The sequence below is a fragment of the Danio aesculapii genome, chromosome 3, assembly GCF_903798145.1.
Source record: "Danio aesculapii chromosome 3, fDanAes4.1, whole genome shotgun sequence".
Lineage (NCBI taxonomy): Eukaryota > Metazoa > Chordata > Actinopteri > Cypriniformes > Danionidae > Danio > Danio aesculapii.
This window is the reverse complement of record NC_079437.1, coordinates 49,581,650-49,598,287: the sequence shown is the minus strand read 5'-3', so window position 1 is coordinate 49,598,287 and position 16,638 is coordinate 49,581,650. Positions and strand designations below refer to the sequence as shown.

General features: G+C 34.3%; 1 protein-coding gene across 1 annotated transcript in view; it reads right to left on the bottom strand.

The window, feature by feature from the left end:
- The window catches only part of gcgra (glucagon receptor a), a 159,227-nt gene extending 144,746 nt beyond the window's left edge, over positions 1-14,481 (bottom strand). Inside the window, exon 1 of the mRNA XM_056454175.1 lies at positions 14,285-14,481. The gene's annotated coding sequence lies outside the window, so the exon portion shown is untranslated. The remainder of the gene's footprint in view (positions 1-14,284) is intronic.
- Positions 14,482-16,638: the final 2,157 nt, after the last annotated feature.

The following is a 16,638-nucleotide window of genomic DNA, read 5'->3' as shown; positions in this document are numbered from 1 at the left end:
AATACGCAGGATTAACTGTCACACACATTTATCAAATGCATTTTACAATGAAAAACAATAATAAAAAGCGCATTGGAGAAGAAAAATGCATTCTGTGAGAATGGCCCTGAACTTGACACAGAATCAAAAAACTGCACAATATACATTTCTGGAGATCATGAATTATGTAGCCAGAGAAACTTTAAAATGAACGCTACGGGGCGGTATGACGCCATTCCTTTTCACGCTTACCAGCTGACCACTTACCTCTGTATATGGACGGCTTTCCCGCTGTCCATTTGTCCAGTGGCTCGCCACAAACGTCAGAGGGCTGGTCAATCAGGCAGTCAGTCGACATCGGCCTCTGGTCGATTTATGCGAGAAGAGCAAGGCGCGAATGGCACTCAAGATAAATTTGAGATCTCAAAAAGCATACACAGCGGCCTATGTCAGATTCGCGAAAACAAAAACTGTAAAAAAATGCAGCTCCTGGGACATATTTGGTGCCACTCAGAAATGTATATAGGGGCACGTTGAAAAAATGTGGCACTCAAATGCGGTGATTCAAAAGATGCAAGACGCGAGTGTAACACATTCGTTGAGTGCGTATTTACATTGAAAACAATTTGGAGAGGAAAACTAAATCTGTGTCAACACTATTGTGCATTCAGCTCTGTAGTATTGCTATCATTAGTTCATTATCTTTGACTTTTAGTATATTGAGACGTCATTTTGTCAATGAACTGAGGTTGTATGGACATAGCTGAATGAAGGTTATTCAAATAAAAAATAAAATAAAAACATATTTGAGTCCACCTCAGACTAAATCATTATAGATGTGTCATTCAGTTCAGTTGCACCCTAGGTGGGATATGAACTGTATGAAACAACAATTACCCTCTTTAACCGAGCCAAACTCTCCTCCGCACAACACAGCTGAGGTGTTTCTGATTAATAACAGCAGTTTGGCTGCTAAATATAGGCTAAACTAAGTATAAAATGTAGTCAGCCACTCAAACTTTGAGAACCATGCAGATACAGTTAACATTTGCATGGACACTCAAACATATATAAAATGTAAGTCATTTATGATTGTAAAGATTTTCATATTCATAGCTTGACCAGTGTGAGATTTTTAAACTTTGTTTATGAATAAGTATCAGCATTTATATGAGAGTATATCTTTAGACATTGGTTTTGATTCAAAAAAGAAATTTAAATGTGAGTTTGTTAAGCATTTATACAAGGATTCACCTTTTTTAATACAAATGATTGGATGTTGGATGTCCAAAATAATGATTATGACCGACAAATATGACCAATTGTACAAACTTTCTTTGAAAGAGACTTGTACACCAAATAATCTTTGTAATAAATAAATAAATAAAACAGTTCGGGAGAAGCTGAGGTAATAAATAATAATACCACTTGTCAAACTACAAAGATACAGTTGAAGTCAGAATTATTAGCCCCCTGAATTATTAAGCTATTATTAAAATAGCTTGAAAGGGCTAATAATTTTGACTTTAAAATGGTTTATAAAAAATTAAAAAGTGCTATTATTCTAGCCGAAATAAAACAAATAAAACTTTCTCCAGAAGTAAAAATATTATCAGACACACTCTGAACGTTTGCTTTCTCTGTTAAACATAATTTGGGAAATATTTAAAAAAGAAAAAAAAAATTAAAAGGGGAGGCTAATTATTCTGACTTCAACTGTATACTGTAAGTGGTATGTAAGTATGACACATTTTTGGGTTTACCTTGTATCACATTAACTGTTTAAATCAAGAAAAAAAGCTGTTTTGTGATAAAATGCTGTATATCAGCATACAATACATAAACATTAGTCGATATATATGAAAATACTATAGAAATTCTTAGTAAACACTATAGTGTTTTTAAACCTGTAACAAAATGTATCATACTGTTGTTTATATTAAATAGTATTCAAAAGTATCTCTTTGCTTATAAGTGCTACATCATAATTTGTAGGAAACTACAGTTTTGGATCATTTCTTTATATGATTACAGTGGTTGTATTTAGGCATGGGACGATAACCGTTTTCAAGGTATACCGCAGTTTGGAAAAGTCAAGGTTTTAAAACTGCCAAAATTTTATGTAATACCATTCCTAAGGTATGTGTAAGATTTTTTATTTATAAGATGTCAGTTTAAATTGTCAAGAAATCTGTGTTTTTGAAACTAATGACGACAGCAGAAGTTGTTTTTTTTTTGCCCAGGCATTTAAAAAATATATATACTAGAGCAGTAATAACAATACTGTGAAATCGTGATTTTTTTATCCAAAGTTATCATACCGTCTTATCTTAATCTTATACCGGCCCATGCCTAGTTGTATTACCATAGCAACTATAAAACTACCATAATTAATAGATTTAAGTGCTTTACTAAAGTATGGCTCAAAAACAATATAGCATATACTACAAATTACTATAGTATTTGTTTAATATGTGCAGACAGTTTATTAAAGTAATCTTTTATAGCCAGAACATGACAAACATGTTAACCCGATTTCACAGATATCAGGTACAATTTTTTTTAATGATAGCTATTTGGCAAAATAAACGTAAATCTGCTAAGTTCCTTAATTCAAGCACTTTTTCCACTTATTCAAGACTATCCACTTGTAAACTGACAAACTTGCAGTCTGTGTGGCACAAATGAGCATTGCTGTTTAGTTCTGTTTTGAAGCAAAAATATGGGTTGTCATTTTTTCCAGGAAAAAATATTGTATATCATGTTAACTCTTTTTATTGCAACACACATATATATATACAGTATATGATTGGCTGATTCACATATATATATATATATATATATATATATATATATATATATATGATTGGCTGATTCTGCAATATCAGCACTCGTACAGCCTCTTCATTATGACAAGCAGAGGAATACGCTCACTACAGTTTGATAAAATATTGCAGCTGTTGGACAACATAATGTACTTTTTTAGGCTTTTTAGACAAGGATGTATTTGTTTAAATTGCAACTATCCAGTTTATTTAGTGCTGGATAGTGTCATTTTTAAAATATTTATAATTTAAATGATTCAGCACATTGGCGGCCATCTGCAGAAAAAAGAAATTTACGGTTGACGTTCCGCCACAAGATGGCAACAGAGATCGCTTTATAAGTCTGCATTATAACTTAGCATAAATTTCAAAGGGCAGCACGGCCGCCTCACAGCAAGAAGCTTGCAGGTCCGAGCCCCGGCTGGGTCAGTTGGCATTTCTGTGTGGAGTTTGCATGTTCTCGCCATGTTTGCATGGGTTTCCACCGCGTGCTCCAGTTTCCCCCACAAGTCCAAAAAACATGCACTACAGGTTAACTGGGTAAGCTAAATTGTTCCTAGTATTTGTGTGTAATAGGGTGTGTATGGATGTTTCCCAGTGATGGGTTGCAGCTGGAAAGGCATGCGCTGCGTTAAACATATGCTGGATAAGTTGGCAGTTCATTCCGCTGTGGCGACCCCAGATTAATAAAGGGACTAAGCCGAAAAGAAAATGAATGAATGAATAAATTTCACAATAAACTACAGCTGAACAAATCATTATAAAAAGTGACATTCTAAATAGATCTATCTCTTTTTTGTTGTTGTTGTTGTTGTATTGTATTTATAAAATAGTAATCTGATATTGTTTGTTTGCTTTGGCTTTTCTGGAATTGTTGTGATCTCCCGATTGCAACAGAGAAATACTGGGAAATCTCTGTAGACTGATGGCATTTCATGTCATTCAGCCTTATAATCTTAAAATGTGAGGCATTTCAACTGTTTTGTCATCACTTTAGACATAGGGCTGGAGAGTTATTTAAATACTAGTTCTAAAGTGATGTTTGTGATGTAGCAATGGCAGTTTCTGCTGTTCTGACGTCAACTGCAGACCTGATAGATATATAGGTGACGGTGGCGTAGTGGGTAGCGCAGTCGCCTCACAGCAAAAAGGTCGCTGGTTCAAGCCTCGGCTGGGTCAGTTGGCATTTCTGTGTGGAGTTTGCATGTTCTCCCCATATTCGCATGGGTTTCCTCTGGGTGCTCCGGTTTCTCTCACAAGTCCAAAGACATGTGGTATAGGTGAATTGGATATGCTAAAATTAGTGTTTGTGTGTGAATGAGGTGTATGGATGTCTCCCAGTGATGGGTTGCAGCTGGAAGGGCATCTGCTGCGTAAAACATATGCTGGATAAGTTGGTGGTTCATTCCACTGTGGTGACCCCAGATTAATAAAGGGACTAAGCCCAAAAGAAAATGAATAAAGGCGAAATATATAAAATGAACATATGAAATTCCACAGTACTGAGAAGAATGCCTGAGGAAATGGCCATTTAAAAAAAGAAATCAGACAACAATTTAAGATTTTTACATCTTAACTCTTTTATATATATATATTTTCCCTCACATACACAGACCTGGCCAATTATATCTAGTGATTTTCTTCTTTAAATTTCAGATTTTCCACCCAAAATCAGCCACATGGAGGTCCATAAAAAATTCTCAATCAGCCACATGCACAGAGACAGAATGTTTGTGCATGCAAATTTGAATGATTGTAGTAAAAATCAGTGAACCACTGACCTAAACCTAAAACCAATAGTATGAAAGGATGCAAGAAAGAGCACATGGTTTCACCTTTTTTTTACATAGTTTTTAAATTTTTTTAGAAATGTGATTAACTGGACTCAAACCCAATCACTGTACATCACAAGTACAACACTGTACAAAGGGATTTACTGAGGAAACTGACCACGAAAGGTTGTCCATATGGAGATAGATAGTCAAGCCAAATATATTTGATTCCTAATCATAGAGAATTTTAAGTTGTTTTGTGTTATGTATTTGGTGTTGTGCAAAGAACTGCATGAAAATAATCCTTTATTTGTTGATAACGTATCCCTGTAAATATCATGAGCGAGATAAGGAACAAAAGTTATTGATAACTGCAGTCAAAAATATGTTGAAGTTCGTTTTTGCAGTTTCACAAAAACGTCAGCTGAAGCACGTATTTCTAATGAGCCAGTAAGTGTTGAAACAGAGACAGTGGCAAGAAACCAAAACTCCACCAATTGAGGAATATGGAGTAGATAAAAAAAATAACTTGTGAGAATCCAGGCTCAATCAGCAGACCAGCTCTCCTCTGGATTGTGTCATCACACTGAATATTGGCTTTCAGTTTAGACGGACGAATCACTTCTTGTCTCATGGAGTCACGCCTGGTTAAGACTGATTAAGCTCCAGATGACAGAGGCAGATTGTGTTAGCGTCGTGTATGTCTGTCTCTCCACAGGACAAATGACAGTGGTAATGTGATTTCACAGGGAGATAAAGAGCATGTGTGTTTGAGGACGTTTTATTAAATGAGCCCTGACCAGCATCCAGCTTGGTGCGCAGTGTTTCATGTACTTGGACAGATTTAATAAACTCGGAGCTGATCCGTTTAACACGCCTCGAAAGAGAAAGCGGGAATGATTGGCAATAAAATTTGAGCTGGTTAAAAACAGAGGACTCAATGCTAATTCGGTAAGCGAGGCGTTATTGTTTCCTACAGCTCTCAGGAACTGTTTGTACTTGTTGAGCACCTGTAAGTGTGCATGCAGCACACATGAACGCTGGGATACGTGGAGCTGTTATTATCTCAGTATATGTGCACTGCAGCACGTGCGATCGCTGAAACTCTCTGTGAACTCCTGGACCGATGTGTAACCCCATGTCACAGGACAGCTGGTGCTAACAAGCTCTTGCTACATCATGACCATTACAATTCAGTGTGGTCCAGCCTAATGATCTTAAAAACAGTGGAGTGGTCCAGCCCGGAAATTAACGCTCATCAACCATTAATGCACTTCATTTTTTTCAGTCAGAAAAACTGTAATATGATTGGCTGGCTTTTCATAACCTCCAGATATCTTGTGAAATTATTGAATTATTTATACATCACAGCCTAAACCAGAAAAGCCAAAAAAAAACAGACACTTAAAAATGGGAGCTGGGCAAAAAATTATCTCAATCAGTACCAATAAATTAACTAAAATGTTGTAGATACTTCAGCAAATGCATTTTTATCTCACAGTTATGTATCCTTTTGTTAACACTATCAGTTAAGACGCCAATAGAGTTCGATGTATGTGCTATTTTTAATGCAGTTGAGCTATTAATATAAAGCAACACAAAATATTTCTTTTCTAAACTGTCAAAATACATGCAGACATAACTAAATATTAACTGTCTATATATATTAACTGTGTTATAGTGTATAAATATAGTGTTTATATTTGCTGGGTTGAGAATCTGGCTATAAAGGGCCAAATTAGAGAGCACCTATGATGAAAATCATCTTTTGTAAGCTGTTTGGACAGAACTCTGTGTAGGTATAGTGTGTCCACTATCATATTGGGGTGATATAAAGACAATAAGTCTCTTTTTTTTTTCTTATGTTAAAATAGGATCCAAATCCCTGCCATTTTGAGGCCCATGGCAACATGAGGTAGGAGCGCTGTTTCCCTGCCCACCTAATTGATTGACAGCTGCGTATTAACATTTCTCTGTAGTAATGTAGTAATTATAATAATATCAACAAGACAGGACGTGTGCAAAGCAACTGGGATTAAAAGATCTGTTGAGCTCGCTGTGATCATCAATCATCATCAAATGTAATCAAGAATGAGTTTTACAAGTTTAAAACTTTTTAAAAACACTTCTGTGGTGTTAAAAATGTGATTTTACCATCTTTAACACCACGGCTGCATGTCAGCACAATTATAAAATCAGACGCTTCAATCCCGGTTTGTAAACGTTAAATGAGGTTTATTTTGTACATTAACATAATGGATATCCATACAGCAGTGGATGTTAACGTGTATCCTGTCACATTTGATGTGCAAAAAAGTTAAACGTGCACACGTGCATTACTTTGTAACAACATTGTGAGTGACTCATCATTACAGAACGGCTTGAACTCCAAAACAAAAACATCAAATAATCATTGGGAAAGCTCTTACTGTAGTATTTCTCACAAACGTTACGTGAGATCTGCTTCCTTCATGTCACTGTGTTGTTTATCTGATGCAGTCGAAGATTAAGGCACAGTCTGACAGGCACATGGGAACGGTGGGTGGGGAGAACTACAGGCAACAAAAACAACTACATTGTGTTCAGAGCAGAATATCCAATATTCTGAAAGCTATAATAAATAATCTGATGGATGTTTTGAGCTAAACTTTACAGATACATTCTGGAAAGGGGTCAAATCTTTGCCAATTAAGTAACAAGTCATGTCTAATTTTGGTTGCATTTACTTCTATTTTTTAGCGTTAATACAAATATAATGGTGTGGTATGACACAATTACAAACTGTGCTTGGGCTGAAATTCTAGGCATGGTTAAATAACCGTGCTGAGCTGTGCTGTTAGAGTGCGTGTGCGAGTGACATCACCAGTCTTTGCCTGGCTGCCATTTTTTCCTTAGCTGCCTAATCAAAAGCACACTATTTATTTTCTGATCATTGAATCGGATCATCTTCCATATCGCAGGCAACAACTGACGCATCTGTATTACAATTTTATCTCATACATTGTCCGCATGATCTCTTTTACACTGTGAAAAATAAAACCATATTAGTCAAAAGCCTGACCTCAATCCAATTGAGATCCTGTGGCATGATCTTAAAAAGTCAGTTCATGCTTGAAAACCCTTTAATGTGGCTGAATGACAACAATTCTACAAAGATGAGTGGGCCAAAATTCCCCCACAATGCTGTAACAGACTCATTGCAAGTTATAGAAAATGCTTGATTGCAGTTGTTGCTGCTAAGGGTGGCCCAACCACTTATTAGGTTTAGGGGGCAAAGACTTTTTCACACAAATCTATTCAGTTTTGTATTTTATTTTCCCCTAAAAATAGACATTCATTTCAAAACTACATGATTGGTGTTATCTTTTGAGTAATATTTAAGTTTGTTTGATCTGAAACATGCAAAAAAGTAAGAAATCAGTACTTTTCACACCACTGTTCATAAACACACATACACACACATATCAGCACTATACATGTACTGCATTTGCTTTATATGCTTTTTTTCCCTTTTAGTCTAATTAAAAATATGTAAATTATACACCAATAGAAATTACTTTCTAAATTGATTTCTGATTAAAACTGGACTGTATAAATCATCAGTAAAACAGTTAACAGTTTCAGAGTATTCCGCACCACAGTAAGCTCTGGTGATGCACTCTGTTTTCTTGTCCCAGTGTCTCTTTTGACACTGACAGCTCTCTTATGTCTCCTGCTGTTGTGCTGATGTATAAGTCAGTGATATAGCTACTGTAAACTCTAAATGTAGATAAAGCAGATACTGACTACACTGTCTGAACAAACAGATGTGATGCAACAAAGCAGAGCGAGAACAACTACACTGCAAAAAGCAATTAGTTGACTTTAAAAAAAAGAATAAACTTGTTTCCTTATACTATTAAGTAAACAAACTATTTAACACAATGTAATTGGAAAATTTGCAATTTCTGGACAAATCACATGGTACTGTGAATGAAATCTTCACATTTAAGACATGTGCTTTTGCTTTGCCACCTGATCTCGTCTTATGATTCATCAAATAAGGAAATTTATTTTTAAAACATCCTCTTTGCTGGCTTTTAAAAGCCATTTTGGACAGCATCACAGAGAAAACCATATTGCTAAAAATATCACCAATGTTAAGCACAGGCTAGTTTAGCAGCAATAATAAAGCTGTAATCACCATGCAAAAAATACATAAATAAAAAATAAAAGTAACAATGAACATTACAGATCTAATGTGATGCTTCTCACCTGAGAATGTGAAAATTCAGCCTACGGCATCTACACTCCAGAAATAGAGGCACTGATATTGATTAAAACAGGAACTATTCTTGTGGTTCCCACAATTATTGTGGGTTCCACACTTTGCTTTCAGACTGGTTATGAATCAACCTCACAAATAAATGAATTATTCATACACTGATGAATTTTGAGAGTCTAAATAAAGCATATGCACGTCCTTAATGTGCGAATGTGAATCAGCGATTCAACCAGTTTACACTTTCTACATTATTGAAACTTATAATTCATTTATTTGGTCCACGAGATTGCTAGACATGAATGATTTTTGAGGGTGGGTACATTAAAGCCAGATGCAAATCAACCTACAGGCATTAATAATTCAGTTGTACCTCAACACATGGTCTGAAGAGATAGAGGTGTGCAATGATCAAGTTGTGCTCAGTGTGTCATGTTCAAGTCAAGAAAAATTATATTAGAAATTACTCATTTATTTTTAAAAAATGGCTAAAGGTTTTATATTTTTATTCTGCTTATTATTTTATCATCATCTCTCTCTCTCGCTCTCTGTCTCTCTCTCTCTCTTTCCTCTTAACTCAATTTACATTTACCTCATTTATTTATTTATAAATTACTTTACGATTTTATTTGGTTTTTATTGTCATAGTTAAGCAACATGTTTTTATAGACTTTATTTTAAGGTGTCTGTTACATACTGTGTGTTCCAAGTCATTCCTGTAGTATTTACAATTAATTATAAATAATTACATGCAACTAAACCTAACCCGCATTCTAACTCTTACCATATAGTAAGTACATATAATTATCATTTCTTAGTAGTTAAATAAAGACTGTAACAAGGACATCTTAAATAAAGTGTTACCAAAATTATCTGTACTTCAAAATCCAAACGTACAAGGATGTTTTCAGCTGCACTTTATTTCGAGGTGTACTTTGTACTGTGTAACTCTTCATTTAACTACTAATTAATATTAATTAACTACAAGAATTTAATATATGTTAGAATGCAACTTATTTATAGGAGTTAATTGCATTTAATTAAACATAATTCATAATCAGTAAAGTGATTACATGCAACCCGTGTAATATTATGTTTTATCTATTTATTTGTTTATGTATTTACTTGGACTGTTAAATTACCTGAAAAACGTTTTGAGGGCTACTAAATGTTTGCATTTTCAGTAATTCTTCCTGCTATTGATACTATATTTTTCTGCATTGTTCAGCTGCTTGTAACTACAAAATTGTCTAACGTTTTTCAATTCAGCGCTGCCTGTTCACCAGAAGCCGAACTTAAACTTAGCCGAAAGTACGACAATTATGAACCCAGCAGCAAGTACTTTGTTTACTTGTGTTTTATGTGCTGCTTCTCTCTGTACTTGCCATCACTCCCATGTGTTAGTCTGAAGCCTTGAGTTTACATTTGGCCTTTGGTATTGTTTGGACTTAAACAGATAAAACATTTGTTAATTTTTTGTTTGTGTGTTCTCTGTAATGGAAGCCTCAAACAAGGCTTCCTGAAGGTTTCCATATAAAGTACAATCAAAAGACTTACTGTACACATTGCCATCATTAGACCATGGAGGAGACTGAGAATTCATGTTCAGCTGACAAAAAGTGATGTAAATGCGAGATCTAACTTGACCTGGAGGTCTATATTAAGCAAAATCCATGACTGACAGACAGACAGGCACAAGCATCTTAAGTAAGATCACCAAAAAATTCAAATTTCCACATCATTTACTTACACTCGCACTTTATGTATAGGGATGCAACGATTAACTGATTTCACTAATAATCGTGCTTTAATTTGGCACTGATAATTAATCGTAAAGGCTTTTCAACACCGTGTTTCTGTTAGACGGACCAAAATTGCTGTAACTAAATTTGTCAACTGTGCACTAGTTCAAAGTTCCGAGCATATACATCGAGGCTAATATGCACACACACTGCATTAACTAAAGCTAGCAGCATAAGGCCGTTCACATATCATGTCTTTTTCATGCACAAATTTGTTATTTACAATGGAGGCATGTGGCGCAACTAGTTGAAAACATCTTAACTTTTAGAATGCTTTCCACGCACTTTTAGACACAATATTTGAATGCCCCCAATAGGGGTGTGATGCGATTTCGCAGGTCATAGTTCACCAAGCTTGAACTTTGCAACGCAGCGAACTGCAAAACTTGTCGCACAAGCATGCGTTTTCAGTCTGACGCATTCGCGTGCATATGAATAGAAGTCTATGGAGAGAAAAGTCCAGTGTGACCGCAGGTTTACTTGAATAAAATACATTGGCAAGAAATTAAATAATAACGTCAGAATCAATGCTGTGGCGATGAGAGTTGTGCATGGCTTTCAGTGCAATGCAAACAACTTACAGAAGACGAATTATTTCAAATGATAATGTATGTATGAAAGCAGATGACAATAGCAGTTAAATTTATTTAATATTAGTCTTTTTTTATTGATAATAATAACATTAATATTATCTGTCATTTATTTTCAGTGTAAAATTATTACTTACAGTATCTTTAAATGTCAAAAACTTGTCCAAAAACTAGTCCAAAAAGAGAAATGGACTATTGTTTGTTTTCTTCTTATTATTATTATTATTATTATTTTGTGCTGTATTATTTGCTTACTGTGCAGCAATAAATAACACTTTAAAATATTAGGAGTTTTCATGTGATTTTCTAAACTAGACGTGTTTTGAAATTAATAAATGCATAATAATTGTGATAACCGTGAAACCGTGATTATTCCTCAGACTAACTGTACAACCAAAATCTATAATCATTGCATCTCTATTTATAAATTAATTTCTTCTGTTGAACAAAAAAATATCTATTCTGAAAAACTCTGGAAAAAACACCAATGGACATCCATAGTCGGAATAACAACTTCTATGGAAGTCAATGGCTGTTTTTCCCAAGATTCTTTAGTATATTTTCCTTTGTGTTCAACAGATAAAAGGAACTCAAACAGGTTTAGAACAAGTGGAGGATGAGTAAATGATGAATTTAAATGAATGAATTTACGTAAATGAATTTATGTTTTTGGGTAAACTGTTCCTTTAAGGAAATTGTTGAGATCTGGATTTTAACATGAAAGGAAAATGATATCAAAACCACACTAAATTACACAGTGTCACATAAAGTCAGCTGGTAACTTTAAACAAGGCCTAAATTACTTTAAATTATTCAAGTACGACATGCCTTAGTTCATGCTCTCTGAACCGAAAGACCTTTTCTCTAGCACTTAATTGCTTGTTATGAAACCCTATCTTGTCTTGTAACAGCTTCTGTTGATGTCGTAGCCTGTAGGAAGAACCTGTAAATGTCTGAAAGCATCAGATGGTTCACAGCCACTCCAGATCTCCTCAAGCATTAAAACAGTCTGAATGGGTTTATGTTTGCACTGCAAACATAGTAAACATGTGTACACTCATACTGTAGATAATTCCGAGTTTTTAGACACCAGTAGAAAGCAGATGTTGAGTCCAGATACACATCTATGACGTAGAAGCAACCAGTGTTTCCAGCTTAGCTTGTTATCCACTCAATTAGGCTGATTTTCATCAAGGAAGTCTACAATACCTGGAGAGAGCTGTCCATTAGCATTGCCATTCAGCTCAATGGCATCTGCTCAGCTGGTGCATTTGCTTACAAATAACCAAGTTAAGTTCAAATGTCCGGGTTTTGAAAGTATTGGTATTTTTAATCTATATTTCTTTGCATCCAAAGAGTTAAAGACAAAAAGTTCCAGTATTATATTGAATCACACTGACTTTCAATACTGTACGTGTGCAAAAAAAAAAAAAAAAAGATGTGTAAAGTGCAAGTACTACACATTTTTAAGTAAGCTCAATATCAAACACTGAAGAGTTATACATTTATTTAAAATGTTATATATATATATATATATATATATATATATATATATATATATATATATATATATATATATATATATATTATTTTTTTTTTTTTTTTTTTTTTACCCTTTAGTTGGGATTGTCTGATTGACCTTTTGTGAATTGGTTATTATTAAAATGCGCTGAGTGTGCTGTCAGGAACACAACCTTAACATTAAACAATTTCAAAACATTAGTTAAGTATATGAGTTTTGCAGTGACATTATTAGTTTGATTAGTTTGAAACATTGCAAATTTATGCACAGAAAAATTTTAAATCATATTAAAGAGTTGACATTTTAGAGGATGAAAATTTGAAGGTTTGTGTATTGCTTTAATGGGTGATGCACATCTACAAAATGGTGAGTACTGCAAGAACAGTAAATGTTAATTTGCAGTATTAAATCAGTTTTTAGGTACTAGAATCCAGATCAGAGGTGAACACTGATGACAAAAAAGTTGTCAACATAACCAAGGTTTTGAAACACTAACCGAATTTATTGTGAAACTTGGGCTATAATAATAGCAATCAATACCCAAAAATATTACCCGTTTAATAAAAGAAAACCATGGTTATTTTGCTTGAGGTTTATGTTGACAGTTTGAGGCAAAGGTGACACGAACATAACCAATCATAACAACCGAGAAAATGGCTGTTTTATCTAAAAGCCAGTACAATCGATGTAGAAACATTTCAGCAGATCTAAGTATCAATAGCAGTCAAAATAAAGGTCACAATTACCAGCTTATCAATATATTTTAAACTGCATGCGATCCTGTCAATTCGCGCTTTGCATCTTTGATGGGTTTTGGTAAATATCTATGTTAAAACGACGATAAGAAAATCAATACATGATATCCTAATTTTATTACATTATTAGAGGATAATTAAGTTAATACACAATTGGAATTATGGGTGAATCAAAACCTGCAAAAACTGTCCGCTAAATCCTGTAATTTCTCGTGCCACGCGCGGTCTGTTGCGCGCTCCTTCTCTCCGCGCGTGGATTTATGTTCACAAGATAATGCTAGTGTTCAATCTACATTATTTAGATACATGTTCTATCATCTTATTACCAATTTTAAAACTGCATTTATTTGGTGTACGTTTAAAGGCAAACTGCAACTGGTTTGTGAAAGTTTAACGTGTGTTATTAGCTATTTCATCCAAAAACATTTTATAGTTTTAAGGATTTCTTTAGGTGTTTGTTTACACAGCGCAGGCGACATACTTTTTTGTCCTATCACTGTATTGATAAGACTGAGGTTAAGCAATCAGACAACATGTTTTTACGTTTCTTTCGCAAGACTAACCTACATAAAATGGTAGATTTACTTTGGGTGTTACTTTTTTCAGCATAAAAATTAACTGTTTAATGATCTCCACAAGACAAAAAATATCGCTTTTACTTATCTTTAACTCTCCAAAACACAAAGCAAAAGCAACATAATGTTTAATAAACTACTAAAGACAACATTTAAACTAGAAGCAAAAGTCACAACAGGGGAATAAATTAAAACTGACTTACCTTTAGCACGTTTAATTCCGCGAAAGTCCCCAATCTGTGATCCACAAGCGGGCATCTTCAGAGGAACGAAACTGAATCCCGGCGCAGGATTTAACGCGTAATCCAATCGTGAATGGATTGATGCAAGATGAATCCCTCGGCGAGTATCAATCTGCTCTTCAGATTTGGTGTGACTGAACTGCGGTGACACTCATGAGTTCCAGCGCACGAGCACAGTGAAGTGCTCAAAGTGAAGCTGCGAGCGCGCGCCCGCATCATCAGCCTGACGTCAACACTCGACCACTATTATCTGAATTATACGTGCTGGGAAATTTTACTTTCACAAACAGGTTCCTTAAAAAGTCCAATCTTTATAGAATTCTTATGTGAAATAAAACATTTAATTAAATCACTTAGATTAATTAAAAATAAGAAATGTGCTTCTTTCTTGAGCCAATGTGATAAGATATTTCATGCTACTTGAATAGTTATCTTTTAATTTTTTTGCTATATTTCTCTTAATTATTTTAATATGCATTTTATTTTGGTTTTGTTCTTTATCTTGTGTATCTAATGTGGTTGTTGTGTAAAAGAACTATCTTTTACTGTATTCTAAGTTGTATGTTACAGTTTCTTGAAATTAATTAAAATAATAATTACATGATTGACTAAATCACAAAATTACACTCAGTGTAATTAGATTAGCATAATACAGTTTAATGTGAAAGCAGTTTATTTTAGCTTCTGTAAACGAAATATAGTCTACCATAGTACCTTTATGTTAATATATCACCCATTCATTCATTCATTCATTCATTCATTCATTCATTCATTCATTATGGTAAGTGTATCATTTTTGTTTACTTAAAGCTATATATAGAAGATTATAACATTTAATTATCATAGCTAACAATGAACAATACATTTTTAAGTAATTTATTTGTTGATAATGTAAAAACGTTTAGTGTTTTTATCAGTTTACAGTTTATTCATGTTAACAAATACAACATCTGTTTTGTTTTGTTTTGATTTGTTTTGTTTTAAATATGTTAGTAGACTATATTGTTATATTTTTTAAAAATGTGTTTAAATGAATCATTTAATATGGCACTTTGGAGGGTTACTATTACATTTTAACTTCCAAACTAATTAACACCTAACTAACCAACTAAATAAATAAATAAATAAATAAGTAAATAAATAAATACTGTTTCAATCAGGTCTGCACGGTGGGTAGCACGTTTACCTCACAGCAAGAAGGTTGCTGGTTTGAGCATCGGCTGGGTCAGTTGCCGTTTAAGTGTGGAGTTTGCATGTTTTCCCCAGGTTTGCATGGCTTTCCAATGATATGCGATACAGGTGAATTAGGTAGGCTAAATTGTCTGTTAGTGTATGAGTGTGAATGAATGTGTGTGGATGTTTCCCAGTGATTGGTTGCAGCTGGAAGGACATCCGCTGTGTGGAACGTGCTGCATGGGTTGGAGGTTCATTCCGCTGTGGTGGCCCCGGATTAATAAAGGGACTTAGCCGAAAAGAAAATGAATGAATGAATGTTTCAATCCAAATTTGGGAAAAATCTGGAGGAAAAAAAAAGAGAAAGTTAAACATTTAAACATTTTTAACCCAATATTTGGGTTACTCCATATTTTATAAAACTCATATGACTTTCAGCATTAATATAATGATAAGAAATCTTTCAATCATTGTTTTGTCAAACAAAAACAGTAAGTATTAAATTGAATGAAATGAGAACAAATTGTTTGTGACATTTATGAGAACATCTTTGTCCTGAACTCTTTGTTCATAAATTATATTTGACTGATACATGAATGTCAGTGTCGGTTTACCCAACAGTTGCGTTATCAGACAAATGATGACATAAGACAAACACTGAGTCTATCTGAAACACTCAGATTTGGTTCTGTTTTAAAAAACACCCCATTCCTCCCCCTCACACCCTCCTCAAAAGTCCACAGTACTCTGATTGGCAAACTGACAGGAACCACTGTGTTTGGCCAAATGGCTTCAGCATGTACAGGAAATGTAGCACACCTTACAAAAATCATCAGTTTCAGCTTCCAATGTTGCTGCATCTAAAACACAGCCAATTATAATGTTGCTTTGATGATGAAATGATACTGTATCATTTCAAGCCCAGGTTAGATTCTAGCGGTGAGAGTAATCCAGCAAGGGCATGTTTTTCAAAACCATTATTTGGCATTTAAGTTTGCAAGATTTTTTTTACCTGCACAGTTCATCTATTTATTGTTTACAAAATCCATAGTTCCAACAAGCATGACAAAAGTTGTGGTTGTAACTTCAGCATAATTCCTCCTTAACATGACATTTATGACAACAAAACTATTCATAATGGT